Below are 19,217 nucleotides of genomic sequence, written 5' to 3' on the forward strand. Positions count from 1 at the left end.
CATGAAATAGGGGAACCCACAGCTTTCTGTTGTGTGGCTTGTGGCTGAAATGTAGTAATTCAGATTTTTGGATGCCATATTCCTCTTTCCTACGGAGGAGATGGCAGAGCCATTTCATGGAGTAGTTGGTAACTGTATCCCTTTCTCCTGTAGACAATCGGCTGTGCCGTAGAAGACGGCAGCGAATGCGGCACCTCATCGATGGAAACATGGGCCTGTCACAGGAATGGGACTCCCGATGTGGTAAAGAGTTGAGGAGGTGGTGCTCGTACAGGAGCTGCAGCAGACGCCCAATGCAGGGTCCGCAAGGCATGCCATGTGGCGTCGACGCAGCTGATGGGAGATGGCTACCAGGATGCTGGGGTGTCGATGGGGCTGGCCAGGCAGCAGCGGTGAAAGAGGACACAGTAGCCGCCAGTTCCTGATACTAATGTGTCAGTGGAATTCTCCAGGTGGTCATCGGAGTAGGAGGCAGAAGAAGGTGGTGAGACTTGGTGCGGCCGGGCCTTGCAGCAAGACATCCACTGTGGCGAATTGGAGCGCCAGGAAAGTCCAACTGAAGACTGCCCCGAGGGGAAAAGCCAGACACTCTGCACAGAGACAAATGGCCGTGGAGGATGCAAGAGGTGACCTTGACTGGAGACGTCTAAGGCGGGCAATCAGGGTGGAGTAACATGGAGTCCTGGAGTTGGAGCTTTGTGCATTGCACTTCCGGCTGTTGGAGGGGAAACTAAATGCATGAGAGGAGCATGACCAATATACGTAACACAAAGAGGCGCTGGAGGCACCGGCGAGGGTATCGGCAGTGCTGGAATCAGGAGAGGTGCCTGGGGCAGTGACTAGAACACTGGCAAGACGGAAGTAGGCTGGACAGGAGCGTCAGGCATCGCAGGCAGTAAGTGTCACTGGAGCCAGTGGCGCTTGAGCTGCTGGCACTGGAGCTGGTGGCGCTGGAGCAGATGGTGTGTGGTAGGTCCACTGTTGTTTTGTATCCACATAAATGATCTTTTGGATAGGGTGGATAGCAATGTGCGGCTGTTTGCTGATGATACTATGGTGTACGTCGTTGAATGACTGTAGGAGGATACAAGATGACTTGGACAGGATTTGTGATTGGTGTACAGAAATATAGATAAATGTAAATTAATGCAGATGAATAGGAAAAAGAATCCTGTAATGTTTGAATATGCCATTAGTAGTGTGGCGCTTGGCACAGTCACGTCGATTACATATTTGGGCGTAACATTGCAGACCGATATGAAGTGGGACAAGCATGTAGTGGCAGTTTTGGGGAAGGCGGATAGTCGTCTTTTTTTCATTGGTAGAATTTTGGGAAGATGTGGTTCATCTGTTATGGAGACCGTTTATAAAACGCTAATACGACCAATTCTTGAGTACTGCTCAAGCGTTTGGGATCCCTATCAGGTCGGATTGAGGGAGGACATAGAAGAAATTCAGAGACGGGCTGCTAGATTTGTTACTGGTAGGTTTTATCATCACGCGAGTGTTACGGAAATGCTTCAGGAAGTTGGGTGGGAGTCTCTAGAGGAAAGGAGGCGTTCTTTTCGTGAATCGCTACTGAGAAAATTTAGAGAACCTGCATCTGAGTCTAGCTGCAGTACAATTTTACTGCCGCCAACTTATATTTCGCGGAAAGACTACAAAGATAAGATAAGAGAGATTAGGACTCGCACAGAGGCATATAGACAGTCATTTTTCCCTCGTTCTCTTTGGAACAGGGAGAAAAGATGCTAGTTGTGGTATGAGGTACCCTTCGCCACGCACCGTATGGTGGATTGCGGAATATGTACGTAAATGTAGATGTAGATCAGGCTGTTCCAGCTCGTCGGCTCCGTTGTGAGCCGCGGAGCGCGCCCTGCTCCAGGGAGCCGTGTCGCTCGCTGTGACCATTCAAGTGGGCCGGCACGCCGGCACGTGGCACGGCTGGCTCAGGCAGGCGGCAAGACAAGCGTTTTGACGTGCCAGCAGCGTCTTACAAGATCGACAACCTCATACTTTAGCTGCTAAGACGTGGTGAGATGCTACACCAGGAAATACGATGTTCAGAAAATAAATAAAAACTGCAAACTCAGCATGTGCTGTGCTTTCGTCAAGCGCTAGCGAAAATGCAACAAAGCTCTGCGCCTTTTTCGTGAGCTGTGTCTCTAAATCCAGTGCCATGTCCAAGATTCGACGACACATTGTTTGCTTTGACAAGCAAACCCCTTCAATTGCCTGCACCTCCCTTGGAAAGAAACAAACATTCTACAACTGCTACCATTCACGATTTTACGAGTGGTCCCACCGAAAACGGCTTGCCACTTGTCGCACTGATGTGAGCGACCCTGTAGCTTGCTTGAATTGCAGATTCAGAAGTGTTTTCTCCGCTCTCGTTCACCTGAAAATTATAAACGCATTACAGAACACAAATTATGTTGCATGTTTTGATACCCTCGGTGTTACGAAACCGTTTTCAAATTTACGTCTCCTGGTATGTCGTTCTTAAGCCTGGCTACCAGTTCTCTGCGTGCAACGCCTTCTACCTGATCGTAGTGCGCTGCGTTAAGACGTGTATAATGTCGTTGTATATTGTACCTCTTCGCAGAATTAAATACTTTATGACATACAAGACACTGCGGACGTCTATCCCTCTCAGTGAATAGAAAGGTATGCTCCAATGTACAGGGCTCCCGCGGCTAGTCATAGCTGTCATTGAACACGGATGACTGCGTCAGTTGCGGCTGCATGCGGCCAGGGGGCAGTGCGTATGCTTTCCCCCTCCACGCCGGCTCTGAGCTGCCGCAGTGAGCGCTCCGGAGCGCTCCGGCTCCATGGAGCTCTGTTGGAGCCTGATGTAGGTGGTGCAGGAATCATCAGGGTGTGGGGTTCAGGGGCCGCCGGCCCTTTGTTGGGAAATCTGGGGCGCCAACAGCAGTCCTATATCTGTCAGATATGGTACCCCCCGCATACTGCAGTAGCTGTGACAGGATAAGCTGCAGTTGAGATGCTGATGCCTTAACAGGGTGGTAATCTGTAGCATTCTATTGTGTGACTTGTGGCTGGAGCATAAGGAGGCATACATAAACGCCTCATCCCTCTTTCCTACTGGTGAGATTGTGATGCTATTACGCTGTGTATTCGAAAGTTGTGACATAGGCGACAGCTGAGGATGCGGAAGTCAAAATCTAATAATTGAGAGCATCATGTTATAATACCAGTAGCGCAGAATTCCACGATTAGAACACAAGGGTAGTAACGAGAGGTGGCAGAAACTATATTCGTATTTCAATGCAGCAGCTATATTCGCATTTCACTGTATGTGTCTCTGCTAAGTACTACATCATCGCAGACTTTTCCGTTTGCTGGAAGATTGTGTTGTGGAGAGAATCCAAACATTCTCCTTAACGTTACGATAAGTTTGGCAAATGTATGGTTCATTACAGTGGCCACACTACCTGGCCCCAGATCAACATTAACCGAACCCTGAAGAGCACTAATTTGGCAGACGAAACAGAGGCCATGGTTGTCCTCTGAGCAAGTCCTAGAGCCCTTCGACCACCTATTCAAAACCCGACGCTCTAAATCGACAGAAGATATCGATGTATTTTTTTTATCTGAGGATGAATTTTGCTGCCTGATACCGGTAATTTCGTTTGAAATTAGTTTGAATATTTTTGACAATAAGCTGTTTTCAGATATCAACAATTATGTCACGACGTTGAACACTGCCAGTGAATTGCGTGTATGTGGTTTTTGTTGTGCACGACTTTGAACAGAACAGTAAGGAGAGGTGAGCTACAGTTTGATGTGGCAACTGTTCACGCAGGAAAACTGGACAGCACCGGAAATGATTAGCAAACAAGTTACACAAAAAACAGATGATTTACTTAACATGTGTTTTTCCAAGCAAATGAAGACACATTACAATTAATGCAGCAATAATTAGCATCCAGCTCTCAACGTAAACAAGGAAGAGACTGTCTGAACTAAAGCATGAACGATAGTGCCGTAGCCGCGACTAGGAGGCGTCTGCTTAGCGTGTCGTAGCGAAGAGGATCCGAGCCCCAGTGAGGTGGGTGACCGCCGCCGATCATGCTATGTGGTGGCGGCAGTGGGCGTCATAGTACAGAGCCACTGGAAATGTGAATGAGCGAGTGTGCTCCATTGGGTCCATCGGATGCCGCACGACTTTTGTTGACATCTGATGCCAAATTGCAGTTCCGTCGCAAATTTAAAAACGTCAGTATCCAGATACGAAAATCGACCTTTGTAACACAGGAAACGTGCTTCAACAAACCAGGCGACACGTTCCCGGAGAGCCACGGTCTAATCTCTGAGATGAGTGGTCTTTGCAATCGTAACTGACGATTGTCCGTCATGGATTACTTTGCTTCCCAGGTAGCGTTAATATTTACATTTTGTCTACTTCATGATCAACAATTTTGACGTTAAGCTTCTCAAATTGTCATTTCAGCTACTTCTTCCGGTTTACGCTCAGTCCATAGTATATACTCGTTAGACTGTTTATAGCGTTCAACAGATACCACGTAATTCTGCTTCACTGTCACTGAGGATAGAAGTGCCATTAGTTAATTTAGTAATTGATATGCTTTCACCATCAATTTTAATCCCGCTCTCGAACTTTTCGTTTATTTCCGTCATTGCTTTTTCGATATATACACTTAACAGTGAGGGTGAATGACAGCATCCCTGTCTTACACTCCTTTTAAACCGCTCACTTTCTTTTTGGTCTTCTAACTTAATCGTATTCTCTTAGTTCTTGTATATATTCTTAATTACTCCTCTTTCCCTCTTAGTTTACTTCTATTTTCCCATAATTTTACAATGTCGAAACGCTTTCCTCGGTCAACATATCGAATGAAATTCTATCTTTGTCTTCGGTCTTGCTTTTGTTACCAAGAACAACATCAGAAGTGCCTCTTTGTTGTCTTTAAGTTCCCTAAAGCCAAATACTTCGTCGTCTAACATGTCCTCTATTTCTTTTTCCATTCTTCTTGTATTATTCTTGCTAGCAGCTTACACACATGAGCTGTTGAACTGATTGTGTAATAGTTCTTGCACTTATCTACTCTAGCTCTCTTTGGCTGCATTATGTTCTTCGGAAGGAGCGATGGTACGTCGCCAGTCCCATAGACTCTACACAGCGACTTGATTAGTTGTTTGGTTGCTACTTGCTCATATTATGTTACAAATTCAGATGGAATATTGTGAGTCCCTTATGTTTTATTTGCACCCGTCATCCAGAGCCCTTTTCCTTCTACCTACGTTTGATTCCCCAACATCCGTGATTGCCCTTTGAAAGATATTCACTCCTCTCCATCTGAGCTACCTACTCTGGTATTCCTTATTGCAGTGTGTCAAATGTATTCGCAGTCGCGAATACGGACAATCATTTCCTAGATAGTGGGATGACGAAGATGAAAATTTGTGCCGGACAGGGACTCGAAGTCGGATTTCCCACTTTCCAGTGTGTGTGTGTGTGTGTGTGTGTGTGTGCGTGTGACATCTTATGGGACTTAACTTCTAACGTCATCAGTCCCTAAGATTACACACTACTTAACCTAAATTATCCTAAAGACAAACACATACACTCATGCCCGAGGCAGGACTCGAACCTCCGCCGGGACAAGTCGAACAGTCCACGACTGCAGCGCCTGAGACCACACGGGCTAATCCCACGCAGGCCACTTTCCTGGAGCAGTCGTCTTAACCAACTATACTTTCTCCTCTTGGGGATGGAGTACTCGCTACTGCCAACTTATCTCTATTCAGAACTCTATCTCCTCTCTCATTCCTGCTGCCAAACCCATATTCTCCAGAAATCTTTTTTCTATTTCATCCCCTACAACCGCATTCCAGCCTCCAATGATTATTAACTTTTAATCTCCCTCTAAATACTACATTACTCGTTGAATATCCTCATATACTTTCATTGTCTGTCCATCTTTTCCTTCCGACGATGGCATGTGTACCTGAACTACGGTTGTCGGCATTCGTATTCCGTGCTTATCACTCAACTATTCATGACAGCTCTCTCTCTGCCGCACTTTACTATTCATAGCGAATTGTACTCTCGTACCATTTTCTGCTACTCTTGATATTACAGTATATTCATCTGACGATCTTTCCATTTCACTTCACTGAGCCCCAATATACATGCATTGAACCTTTCCATTTCTCTTTTCATATTTTACACCTTCCCCACTACTTTCAACCTTCTTGCATCCCACGTTCCGACTCGTAGAATGTTATCTGGTCGTTGGTTATTGCATCTCTTTCTCATTATGGCCACCTCTCCATTGCCAGGCCCCTACCAAAGATCGGAATGGGGAACTAATACAGAATCTTTTGCCAACGGAAAGATCATCATGACACTTTTTTCAATCCACAGAATGCACTTTACGCGTCTTTAAGTAGCAGCTTAGCAGCTTCGATTGCTCTCTGCATTATGATGACGTTAATCATTGCTGATTTTTCCGTTTTCTTGAGGGGCAGTTACCCATCTTACAGGCGAAGGGAGTGCTGTAAACCTCTGTACGCTTCTCCACACTCTTTGACAAAACCGCTGGTAGACCGAGGTGACTTATGCTGGAAGTCTTCACCCACCATTGACTATGATTTTTAAACAAAGCTTAAGCTATGGCTTGGTTCAAATGGCTCTGACCACTATGGGACCTGACTGCTGAGGTCATCAGTCCCCTAGAACTTAGAACTACTTAAACCTAACTAACCTAAGGACATCACACACATCCATGCCCGAGGCAGGATTCGAAACGGCGACCGTAGTGGTCACGCGGTTCTAGACTATGGCTTGGCTTAAACGCTGGACTCAGGACGACAATCTCGGATTGTTTCAAAATTTGTGGCTCATATCGTTGTCAGAAAGATTCCCCCTTCATCTGTGCTCTAAATACATACACTCCTGGAAATGGAAAAAAGAACACATTGACACCGGTGTGTCAGACCCACCATACTTGCTCCGGACACTGCGAGACGGCTGTACAAGCAATGATCACACGCACGGCGCAGAGGACACACCAGGAACCGCGGTGTTGGCCGTCGAATGGCGCTAGCTGCGCAGCATTTGTGCACCGCCGCCGTCAGTGTCAGCCAGTTTGCCGTGGCATACGGAGCTCCATAGCAGTCTTTAACACTGGTAGCATGCCGCGACAGCGTGGACGTGAACCGTATGTGCAGTTGACGGACTTTGAGCGAGGGCGTATAGTGGGCATGCGGGAGGCCGGGTGGACGTACCGCCGAATTGCTCAACACGTGGGGCGTGAGGTCTCCACAGTACATCGATGTTGTCGCCAGTGGTCGGCGGAAGGTGCACATGCCCTTCGACCTGGGACCGGACCGCAGCGACGCACGGATGCACGCCAAAACCGTAGGATCCTACGCAGTGCCGTAGGGGACCGCACCGCCACTTCCCAGCAAATCAGGGACACTGTTGCTCCTGGGGTATCGGCGAGGACCATTCGCAACCGTCTCCATGAAGCTGGGCTACGGTCCCGCACACCGTTAGGCCGTCTTCCGCTCACGCCCCAACATCGTGCAGCCCGCCTCCAGTGGTGTCGCGACAGGCGTGAATGGAGAGACGAATGGAGACGTGTCGTCTTCAGCGATGAGAGTCGCTTCTGCCTTGGTGCCAATGATGGTCGTATGCGTGTTTGGCGCCGTGCAGGTGAGCGCCACAATCAGGACTGCATACGACCGAGGCACACAGGGCCAACACCCGGCATCATGGTGTGGGGAGCGATCTCCTACACTGGCCGTACACCTCTGGTGATCGTCGAAGGGACACTGAATAGTGCACGGTACATCCAAACCGTAATCGAACCCATCGTTCTACCATTCCTAGACCGGCAAGGGAACTTCCTGCTCCAACAGGACAATGCACGTCCGCATGTATCGCGTGCCACCCAACGTGCTCTAGAAGGTGTAAGTCAACTACCCTGGCCAGCAAGATCTCCGGATCTGTCCCCCATTGAGCATGTTTGGGACTGGATGAAGCGTCGTCTCACGCGGTCTGCACGTCCAGCACGAACGCTGGTCCAACTGAGGCGCCAGGTGGAAATGGCATGGCAAGCCGTTCCACAGGACTACATCCAGCATCTCTACGATCGTCTCCATGGGAGAATAGCAGCCTGCATTGCTGCAAAAGGTGGATATACACTGTACTAGTGCCGACATTGTGCATGCTCTGTTGCCTGTGTCTATGTGCCTGTGGTTCTGTCAGTGTGATCATGTGATGTATCTGACCCCAGGAATGTGTCAATAAAGTTTCCCCTTCCTGGGACAATGAATTCACAGTGTTCTTATTTCAATTTCCAGGAGTGTATTTTACTTGTAGTGTCACCTGCCCGCATCACCACCAGGCGAAACAGACTAGCAATGGGCAATGGTCATAATCTTTTGGCTGATCAATGTAGGTGCCGCAGAGAAAAAGCGCCGTGGTTGGCACCGAACCCTAGTCTACGCTTTGACCAATGGTGCCTCCGAGCTTAATACGTCTTACCATCAACAGCGTCACATACAGCCTCTTTGCGCGAGTCTGTAGTAATGTTTCGAATTTATTCCTAACGAATGGCACACTACTTAGAGGTCAATTACACTAGCATGTTTCTCGTCTGTCCCTAAGTCCACGAGGAGTCTATCTGCTTACCTTAGAACTGTCAATCTGGCATTCGAGATTACCGCTTGTCAGCCAGATAGTAAGAGGTTAATGGTAAACACTAAGCAGCAATGCTGCAAGCCACTATGATACAACCTTTTCTGTGTCACTTCGACATTGTATTGAGAGCAAAGCAATTAAAATAGACTTGCTTTGTCAGTCATACTGAGCCGTGACCGGCTCACGTTGATGCCGTTTGTTCTTTGTCAATTTGTCGCAATTGGGTATCGTCTTATTTCTCCCTGAGTTACTATCATAACGAGTTTCTGACTTGCCTTCATCAGTGGCAGCAGCAGCGCTTATCGATACTAGTACTGCTGTACTATCTTTGGGATGACAGCCATATTTCCGTGTGATAGTGTGTATGGCGAGTTGGTCATGGGGACAGAGCAGCGAGGAAGTCTCCGTGGCGCGGGGGTCAGACCGGGACCCCTGGAGGTGTGCACGCGTGGTCTGATTGTTAGGCGCTATCCGCGAGAGCTACAATGTTCGTTGCCCACCGAACCTCGACACTGAAATTGAGTGATCAGTTAACCTGTTATGAAACCTCAACTGCTGCGACATCTCTTCGTTCATTGCCGGTGGTTGTTTCCTGGGCTGTTCCAGATAGCAGGCTAGCAGCCATCCGGTTATTTAACCATACTCTTGGCTGCCTGTCTCACCTCACCTTACGTTAGAGCTACCTCTCAGGCCGACCCGCCAAACACTTCTGAGCACCATTGTCCTATTGGTTTGAGATTGTGATTTTCATTTTAGTCAGAAATACTGTGTGAGGTCTTCAGCTGTCTATTAATTTAGTTTGTTTTAATTTTTAAAATAAGGCCTTCAGCCGACTTAAACTACAATTTGAAGATTGATTTGTTAGAAACTAAATTCGAAAGTTAGCTCTTTCTGAAATTTTTGTTATCCAGGCCTTAAACCGTGAGTTGTTCTATGTCTTGTGTGTGGCCTTCAGCCGAGTATTTATGTGCAATATTTCTTAAGTAAGGTCTTCAGCCATGTGCGTTATTTAAAGCAACTTTTTATAACTTGTGTTCAGGCCTTGAGCCGTTCTTGTTTTTGGTGTGGTTTTGGGCCTTCAGCCCAGGAGGTGTCTCAAGTTTTCTTAACTAGGCCTTCAGGCATTTTGTTTTTATTTTGATCCTTTTAAGGCAATGTATAATTAAGTGGTTATTAGGAAAATAAAAGTTTGTGTGTTTTGTGTAACTGATAGTAACTGTTAGGGCCCCTCCGCAACTATAACCTGATCTGCTCTATTCTGCGAAACCAGATTTCACATACTAGATGTTAGAACTATAAGTTTTCTTGTGTCGCAGTTTATCCTTTTTGACTGTTCGTTTGATACATGATAGGCAACCATGAAACGGAGTCTAAATGCTAATGTGTGTTTACTTCCGCGCGCAGGTATGGAGCAATAAGTGCTGACAGTCCAGAACATGTACTTCTAAATCATACGTCTCAAGGCACTTAACAGTGTGTGGCGAAGGGTACTTCTCGTACCACTACCTGACACCCCCCTTCTTTTTCTACTCGAAAATGGCGTTTCGGAAGAATGATCGTCGGTAGGTCTCTGTATTAGTTTTAATTTCTCATATATTCTCGTCGTGATCGTGTATGTATGTTATCCGATTATTCAAGGAAAGTTCTCACTCGAAATTTCAATAGCAAACCCCACCTTGATGCAGGATACCTCTCTCGTAGCGTCTTCCAATGGAGTTTGTTGCGCATCTTTGTAACGCTCTTGCGCCAACTAAACGAACCTGTAACGAAACGTGTCGCTCTTCGTCAGATTTTCTCTCTCTACTCTATCAGTATTACCTAGTAAGGTAGAACAAGTGCCTTGTGAACCACTTCCTCTGTGGATGATTTACATTTCCTTAAGCTTCTCCCTATGAATCTTAGTCTGGTATCTTCTTTTCCTGTTATTGGTTTTCTGCGGTCATTCCACTTAAGGTTTCCTCTAGATAGCTATTCCTATGTTTTTACAGTTCATACTGTTCCCAGCAATTTGTCGTCAATAGTGTAGTTAGACAATGATGGATGTATTTTCGTATGTATACACAATATATTACACTAACTTACATTCAGAATCAACTGCCAGAGCCTACATCATTTATCAATTCCCAGCAGTTCATTCAGCAAATAGATTGTGTCTTTGGGCATTTCTGATTTCTTGTAGACATTGCATCAAACTAGATCATTTAGATACCTTGTAAACAATAAGGATCCTATCACACTTCCTTGGGGTACTACGGAAATATCTTTAAAGTGCTTGAGAAATGCGCAGAGACACGTAGACGGTACAAGTTGTGCTACTGAAGTATCCGAAATGGCTTCGTGCGTCTAGACGACGTATAACCAATGAATCAGCAAGACGCTGAGAAGCCCCTTAAAAAATGGAAATTTCGAATGACATTCTTATCGGTAAAGCAACAGAAAACGAAACTTCCTCACAGATTAAAATTGTATGCCGGCACGCGACTGACCCGAACATTGCTTGTGAATGCATACCAGTCTCCTCTGGATAGTTCAGCGGGTAAAATCACATCCTGCGAAAGCTGGGAGTTCCGAGTTCAATTCCGGCGCTCACTCACAGTTTAAGTTTCAAACGAACGAACACTCCGCTGCAGAGTGACACATTGATTCTCACAACGTAAAACATATAAGATGGATGAAAACATTTCTTTATGGTGTTGGTACTATCGTAATAACTTTTGTACCGAAGGATTTGGTCCAGATTTGTTTTCGAAAGAAGTGTGGTTAAAAACCCTGACTAACATTTCTCTAAATGGCATTACTTGACATGAAATAGCCACTTCACGAGATCAAGTTCATCTCATACAGAACTGCGGTTGCAATCGCCTTTCTGTCGAAGTGACATGAAATTCTACTTTTCCTTCCTTTGAACCTGTCGTGAGATGTAACAATACTGTATTCTTCTTTAGGTTTTGGACAATGAAATTCTGGGGAGAAGTAGGGCCGATGAAAGTACTCGCTCGCGTTTTGCATGTTAGGCAGTGACGCACAGCGCGGTTGGGCAGGCGGTGGGGAGATGCGACGAGGTGGGGCAGCTGGCTGTGTCAGAGATGGATGTGATGCGGCCGCTGCCGCTGTAGTGGCAGCCAGCTACACGCGCCATCTTCTTCATTCCGGCGGCTACACGAGAGGTCATCAGCTTAACAACAAATCTTGAAGTCTTCGACAGCACACACGTTTGTCGCAATAGGGGTTTTGAGCCGCTAGTGATAATTTCTAAGAACTGTATTAGACCGCTAAACATCTGTACAACTTCAACATCAGAAATTAAATATTTTTCATCTGTCGAATGCGAGATAGTGTTGTTATACTTTATCAGTAACAGGAGGGGACTTTAAAAAAGTATGTTACACATTATTATGGCAGGCCATGATCTTTGAGTGAAAGCTGCACCAAACGTGAAAATGACAAAGGTACATCACACTATTGAAATTTATTACTGACACTCAGCTGTGACAGGTATAGAGTACTAACTAAACAGAGATGTGAAAATTTGTGCCGGACCAGTAATGTAATCCCATTAGCTATCCGAGCACACTTCTCGAACTGACCCAAAGCTTCGTATGTCAAAAATTTACATATTCCTCCTCACAGATTATTAATTCTTAAGAATTAGAATTAGGGAATAGATAGATGTGTGGCATATGTAGGTTTGAGTCGTTAGAAATGTGCTCAGATTGTCTAAGTGATAAGGCGAAGGTTCGAGATAAGCGGGAAATCTTGGTTTGAGTCGTGGTTCATGAGTCGTTATAGGTAGTACATCTATAGTTATTCCAGTTAAGTTGAATTTCAGGAATAAATTTCAATATCTGAAATTTGTCAACAGGATATAAACATCGCGCTACGTCTCTGTCAACAACGATTCGAAGTCCGTTACTTGAACACCCAGTCATTCAAGAACCGCTGCGTGAATGTCCCCATAGTTGGAAAATCTCTTTCCCCCAATATATTCTTGGAGTTTTCCGGTAAGATGAAACTTGACTGGTGTGTAAGATCTGGACTTCTCGACCAGCATCAGCCATGTCTGTGCAGCTTCAGTCAAATTGCTGACAGCATTCGCCTACGGCTGGACACGACATGGCATTTGGTACACGTATCACGGTGAATCTTGTGCAATTTAGACGTTATGCACACAAGAATCGTATCGTCACACATATTTCAAGTCTGGAGTATGTTTCGTACTGCCGTTCCGCTTCAATTGCAAACTGTAATGCCCCTTTCACTCGTACGTCAGTAGAACTGTGTCTGCAGGAAACCATGAACATAGCTCTCTTCTGACGGTGTATCGCACTTGTTGCGCAGTGGGATGAGATTTGTAACTTAATTTCTAAACTTCCTACGTAACTGGTACCAGTCAGTAGGCTCTGACTGTATGTCACGCAATACAACAACGACTTTCGAGAGACAGTGCTCTTACCGACAGGTTAACTACATTCAGCTTACGTAAACAAAGTAAGAAAAACTGTAACAGTGTATTTACGTCGTTCACACTGTACGAAAACCACGGTGGTCAATGGTTCTCCACGCTATATTAAAATCGCTCTGTTTTTGCCAGTGTCATTACAGACCGTAAGAGCGCATCAGACCAAGTAACCATCTCGCCGTTTAGTCGTCCATTACAAACATTAGTATAAAAACCCCCAGAACTATGATTCACGGAGAAGGGGGAAAGACGGACGCTTGCAATTCAACCTGAAGTAGTGGCGAGGTGTATTGTATTGTGTGTATGAAACCGGGGACCTAGGACTGACGAAGAGGCTTCGTTCCGCCGTAGTCCTCACAGGTTCACAATCCCACAACAGACCACAGCAGTGCATCCACCTAACCGTCGCTCCAGACCAAAGTAACTACAGTAACTACCGTTTGTCCATAGTGCACATCGTAAAGATAAAATTACAAATCCATAAATTATCGTCGGCCGTAGTGGCCGAGAGGTTCTAGGTGCTACAGTCTGGAACCGCGTGACCGCTACGGACGCAGGTTGGAATCGTGCCTCCGACATGGATGTGTGTGATGTCCTTAGGTTAGTTAGGTTTAAGTAGTTCTAAGTTCTAGGGGACTGATGACCTTAGAAGTTAGGTCCCATAGTGCTCGGAGCGATTTGAACCATTTTTTTGTTCATGTGGTAGAGTAATGATGGTATACGCGTACGTGGAGACAGCTTTTGGCAGCAATCGCCGACATAGTGTAACTGAGGCGGAAAAGGGGAGCCAGCCTTCATTCCCAGAGGTAGATGGAAAAGCGCCCTAAATACCATTCACAGGCTGGCCGACACACCGGACCTCCACACTAATCCTCCGGGCGGATTGGCGCCAGGGACCAGCACGCCATCCAGTTCTGGAAGGAAGCGCGTTAGACGGCGCGGCTAGCCGGGCAGACTAGTGGTGAGGTACTGAGAAACTTTCTGACGTCTGATGATCACCATAGAATGGAGAGGAGGAGGCCAAGTACCAATGCACATCTGCCTTTCCATCTCTCGGGTTCAGTAGAGAGGTGAGCGAGTCTTGTGTTTCGCGGGTACCGCGCATGGATGACAGACGGTTCCCTTTGATAGCAAGGGCAACGTAGGAACATGATCCTTCAGTTTACTGTCCAAGCCTACAGTCAAAATTTCGGCGTTAGGTTCGTCATTCCCAACGATAATACAGGAGTAATAGCCACTGCCTCGGGATCAGCATCCTCCAGGCGTCAGGAATTAACCGAACGGGTTTGCCCGCGGTATCTGTTGACACGAGTCCTACTGAATATTTTAGGAGCCAGTTGAAAGTTGCTGTACATCGCCGCAAAAAAATGGCTCTGAGCACTGTGGGACTCAACATCTATGGTCATTAGTCCCCTAGAACTTTTAAAACTACTTAAACCTAACTAACCTAAAGACATCACACAACACCCAGCCATCACGAGGCAGTGAAAATCCCTGACTCCGCCGGGAATCGAACCCGGGAACCCGGGCGTCGGAAGCGAGAACGCTACCCCACGACCACATCGCCGCAGAAGCTGTTCTCCCTTACTGGACAACCTTAGGAGGGTCGCCATTTAAGTGTGGGAATAGCTTCAGAAGCTTCAGTATTTTGTGGTCATCATGTCGAGGGGTATCCGGGCGTTTTAAAACACAGATGGCAGAGCAAAACAGTACGGAATATTAAAAAAAAAAAACAACAGATGTTGGTTTCGGACATTTGCAACGTTGTGTACTGTCGAACAGACAGTCTTTAGTTTTGTTGCGACAGCAATATTGCTCGCCAAATAGATGTTTGTTTCTCTAAGATGGCTACATAACTACAAAAGATAGTATTAATAAAAGTCACCACTTTTATCAAGACACAGTATATATAGTTTGAGATATATAAAGAGACTGAGTGAAGTGCACAAATTCAGGAAAAATCACTGATAAGCAAAGTTCAAGCTGAATAAGTTGTGTGTTTCTGATTTGAAGTCCACTCAAGACTAACCGGCTAGCTGGCGCAGTCCAGCCTGTAAATATTAGTGTATGACAATAAAAATGTGGTCGGCCACTCAAAGGATGCTCAATGATCAGTACTAGGCAACTCGTTGATAACTGCTCGTAGATCTCGGTGGCAACTTCTGACTGCTTCACGTCACTGAATCCGAATTCAACTGTCTATCATGGGGCCATGCGACCCCCATAATACGGGCCGAGATCGCTTTCTGTTTTCACACACGTTACCAGTGTAAGAAAATAGTGTCGATGTTGACACTGCAACTTGGAGTGGCGCCTTCGACAACTCTGGAAGTAGACGTGATTGTTGTTACGGTGTCGGCGTCTGCCAGCCAGGCAACTTGGCAGACCTGGCCGTAGCGTGGTAGGGCCAACATCAGCACTCCGCGAGATGTGTGCAGATTACTGTACGCTTCTTAATCATTCTACAGGTGGGCATTTGTCATTTTCAAATTGTTTCCGTTCGTGAAAGGAACATAACTGAGAGGAGAGTACCTTGCAATCGACTAAATATTGAACCTCGAGCGTTTCGGTGTTGTCTGACACTCACAGAGCAGAATCCAAATCACATAATATAGATTATAATTGCAAGAAAGCTGCAATTAAAATACTAGGAATGGATTTTACAAGCTAAATTGCTTAAGATGCTAAGTCTTAGGAGTAAGATCGTGTGTGTACGACAGTATTTAGTCGTTCCATAAATGTCTTCATATTTAGGTTAGCGCAAACAATCTAGATACGAAATTTCTTCTTTATAGTTATAGTGCAAAATGGCCGCTTGTACATCTGCGAATGGACTACTTCCGATAATATTGCGCCATATTCAATTATTTGCAACAACTTAGTTATTTATCTTGCTATTTTTTCCATGGTAGTTGTTTCAGTGTTGATGCTCTTCATTTTTAATGCTTCAGCCATTTGTTCTTTACATACATAAACTATATGACGGATAGGGTGAGCAGTAAAGTTGTAGAACTACCGTAGGCTATCGTAACTGAGCGTAGACTACGATATTGTAGCCAGGATCAGTTAAGAGCTTAATCCCGTATCTTTACGTTACATATGTTGCATACCTGTTGGGCGTTATCTCATTTCAATCGCTTTGTTTGACATACGTGATAAGTGTCTGACTAGATTCCTCTACAAATCGGGTGCGGTAAACCGTCTAGAAATTAACTGAGGTTATTAAAAGCACTGCATAACCCACCTAACATTTCTGTTGCACATAGCTCTCCTTCTGTCTGTTACTTAAAAATAAACAGTATTTATAGTAAAACTGAAAATGCAAATGTGTAATTCAGTTTATTGTTAATTTGTAACGACGAACAGTGCAATTTTATAGTAAAAATTAAAAAAAAACAGTACAGATTGATCACATAGCGTTTGAAAAAGCATTTACCCGAAAAAAGTACAACTAAAAAACCGTAAATCAAAAACATACCAAATATCGCTTCATTACAGCGTCGATCTTATACAAAACATAGTCCTGTTATTCATAAACAACTTTCGCATTTGTGAATAATAAGAAGAAACTTTCGTGTTTGATCCTGATGAACGTTCCACTGAGTATAAAATAACAACAATAATTATATAGATTTGTTATATTTGTACCTGTAAACAGTACTTGCATCAAAATTAATTGATTCGGTTGCAGAAAGGTGCAGAAGTTGCGCGTTCAAATAAATTTTATTACTTATGAAATGGAGTATTAAATACACAGTGGACTAACACCGAACGATATGCGGTTCTAACTATGTGCCAAACAAACAAACGAAACGAACAGAAGTTATTGGATTCCAGCTCCTCTCACACATTCATTTATGTTTCTTACCGTCCCAATGCTACAAACACTACCGGTAATCCTACAGTTTACTGCGCCATTTATGTACCGTACCAAAACCACAGAACCACAGTTTTGATAGAATTAATCTCAAGTGAGCAGTAATCTGCGACTGTTTGTAGAAATTGACTGGAGCAGTGTACAGGGTGACTTGGGAAATGTTTTTAATTGGTATGCTGAATAGTAGCCAGCTCTAAATGTAGGAAAATGAGAGTTAATCAATAACAGTAGGAAAAAATCCATTAATGTTCGAATGCAGATAAGAGAAATCAAGGTTCGCACGGAAGCATATAGACAGTCGTTTTCCCGACACTCCATTTGCGGATGGAACATAAAAGGAAATTACTGTCAGTTGCACAAGGTCCCCTCCACCATCCACCGTCTGGTAGCTGGCAAAATATGTATGCAGATTTAGGCGAGTAAGAAAGCAGGCAACGCTAATGGCATTACATGGCTAGCATTCTCTGGCAGTACAATACTACTTCCAATTTTCCTTGCGATAAGACAGTGAGACAGTGTTATGATTAAAATTCGTAACTGATTGACAGAAAATGTTTTTCAAATAAATTTACCACACATATATAAAATAATTTGAATTAGAAAATTGTTTCCATGAATATAGAGAAAACTTGACACAATAGTTATATAATTTTATAGTGGAATATTTAACGAGACCTGATTTAATGCCATGTATCACTTACTGCAAAATGCACCAACCTCGTTTAGAAGGTAACAGCAGTAAAGTCGGCATTTGACCCTGTTCAACACAAAATTCTCTTGCACCGACCTCGACCAGGCTTAAACGAGGGAATTGACTGCTGTTAAATTTGAGCAACGACCAGGGTTTTACATCTACGTACATATTCCGCAAAGTGCCGTACGCCACGTGGCGGAGACTACCATGTACCACTGTTACTCATTTCTGTTTCAATCGCAAGTAGAACGGAGAAGAACTACTGTCTATATGCTTTCGTATGAGCCCCAGTTTCTCGTATCTTATCTTCGTGGTCCTTAAGCGCAATGTATGTTGGCGGCATTAGAATCGTTCTGCAGTCAGCTTCAGATGCAGGTTCTCTAAACTTTCTCATCAGCGTTCCTCGAAAAGAACGTCTCCTTCCCTCCAGGGATACCCATTTGAGTTCCCGAAGCATCACCATAACACTTGACGTGTTGTGTTGAAACCGCCTATAAATTACCTCGATGTCTTCCTTTCATCCGACCTGGTTCAGATCCCAAACACTCGAGCACTACTCAAGAATAGGTCGCACTGGAGTCTTATGTACTGTCTCCTTTGTAGATGAACCACAGTTTCTTAAACCTCTCTCAATGATCCGAAGTCGACCATTCTTCTTCCCTATCACAAACCTCACATGCTCGTTCCATTTCTTAGCGTCTTGCAACGTCACGTCCAGATATTTAAACGACGTGAATGTGTCAAGTAGGAAACTACTAACGCTGCATCCGAGCATTACTAGTTTATTTGTCCTACTTATCCACATTAGCTTAAATCTTTGTTCATTTAGAGCTCGCTGCCATCCATCACACCAATAGGAAATTTTATCTAAATCCTCTTGTATCATTCTAAAGTCGCTCAGTTTCAACAGCTTACTATACACAACAGCATCGCCATCAAACAACTACAGATTGTTGCCCTCACTGTCCGCCAAATCATTTATGTATATAGCGAATAAAGCGGTCCTATCACACTTCCCTGGGCTTCCCTGACGATACCCTTGTCTCTGATTAACTCTCGCCGTCGAGGACAACGTACTGGGTTCTGTAACTTAAGAAGTCTTCGAGCCTCTCACGTACCTGGAATACTACTCCATCTGCTCGTACCTTCCTTGACGGCCTTCAATGAAGCACTGTGGCAAATACTGTCCAGAAATCTTGAAATATAATATATGCTTGTTGCCCTTAATCCATTGTTCGGAGTATATCATGTGAGAAAAGGACCAAGTGAGTTTCGCACGAGCGATGCATTCTAAAACCACGCTGATTCGAGGACATAAGCTCCTAGGTCTCAATAAAATTTATTATATGAGCGTACGGTAGTAAGATTGAAGCGTGTTTTCATGTACTGAGACACAACCACGGTATTTTATACCGCAGCCTATACTTAAGATGAACCCAAAAAGTTTACTAATTTATAAATCAAACTTACCTGAAGTAGAATTACTATGTGC

The sequence above is a fragment of the Schistocerca gregaria genome, chromosome 6, assembly GCF_023897955.1.
Source record: "Schistocerca gregaria isolate iqSchGreg1 chromosome 6, iqSchGreg1.2, whole genome shotgun sequence".
Lineage (NCBI taxonomy): Eukaryota > Metazoa > Arthropoda > Insecta > Orthoptera > Acrididae > Schistocerca > Schistocerca gregaria.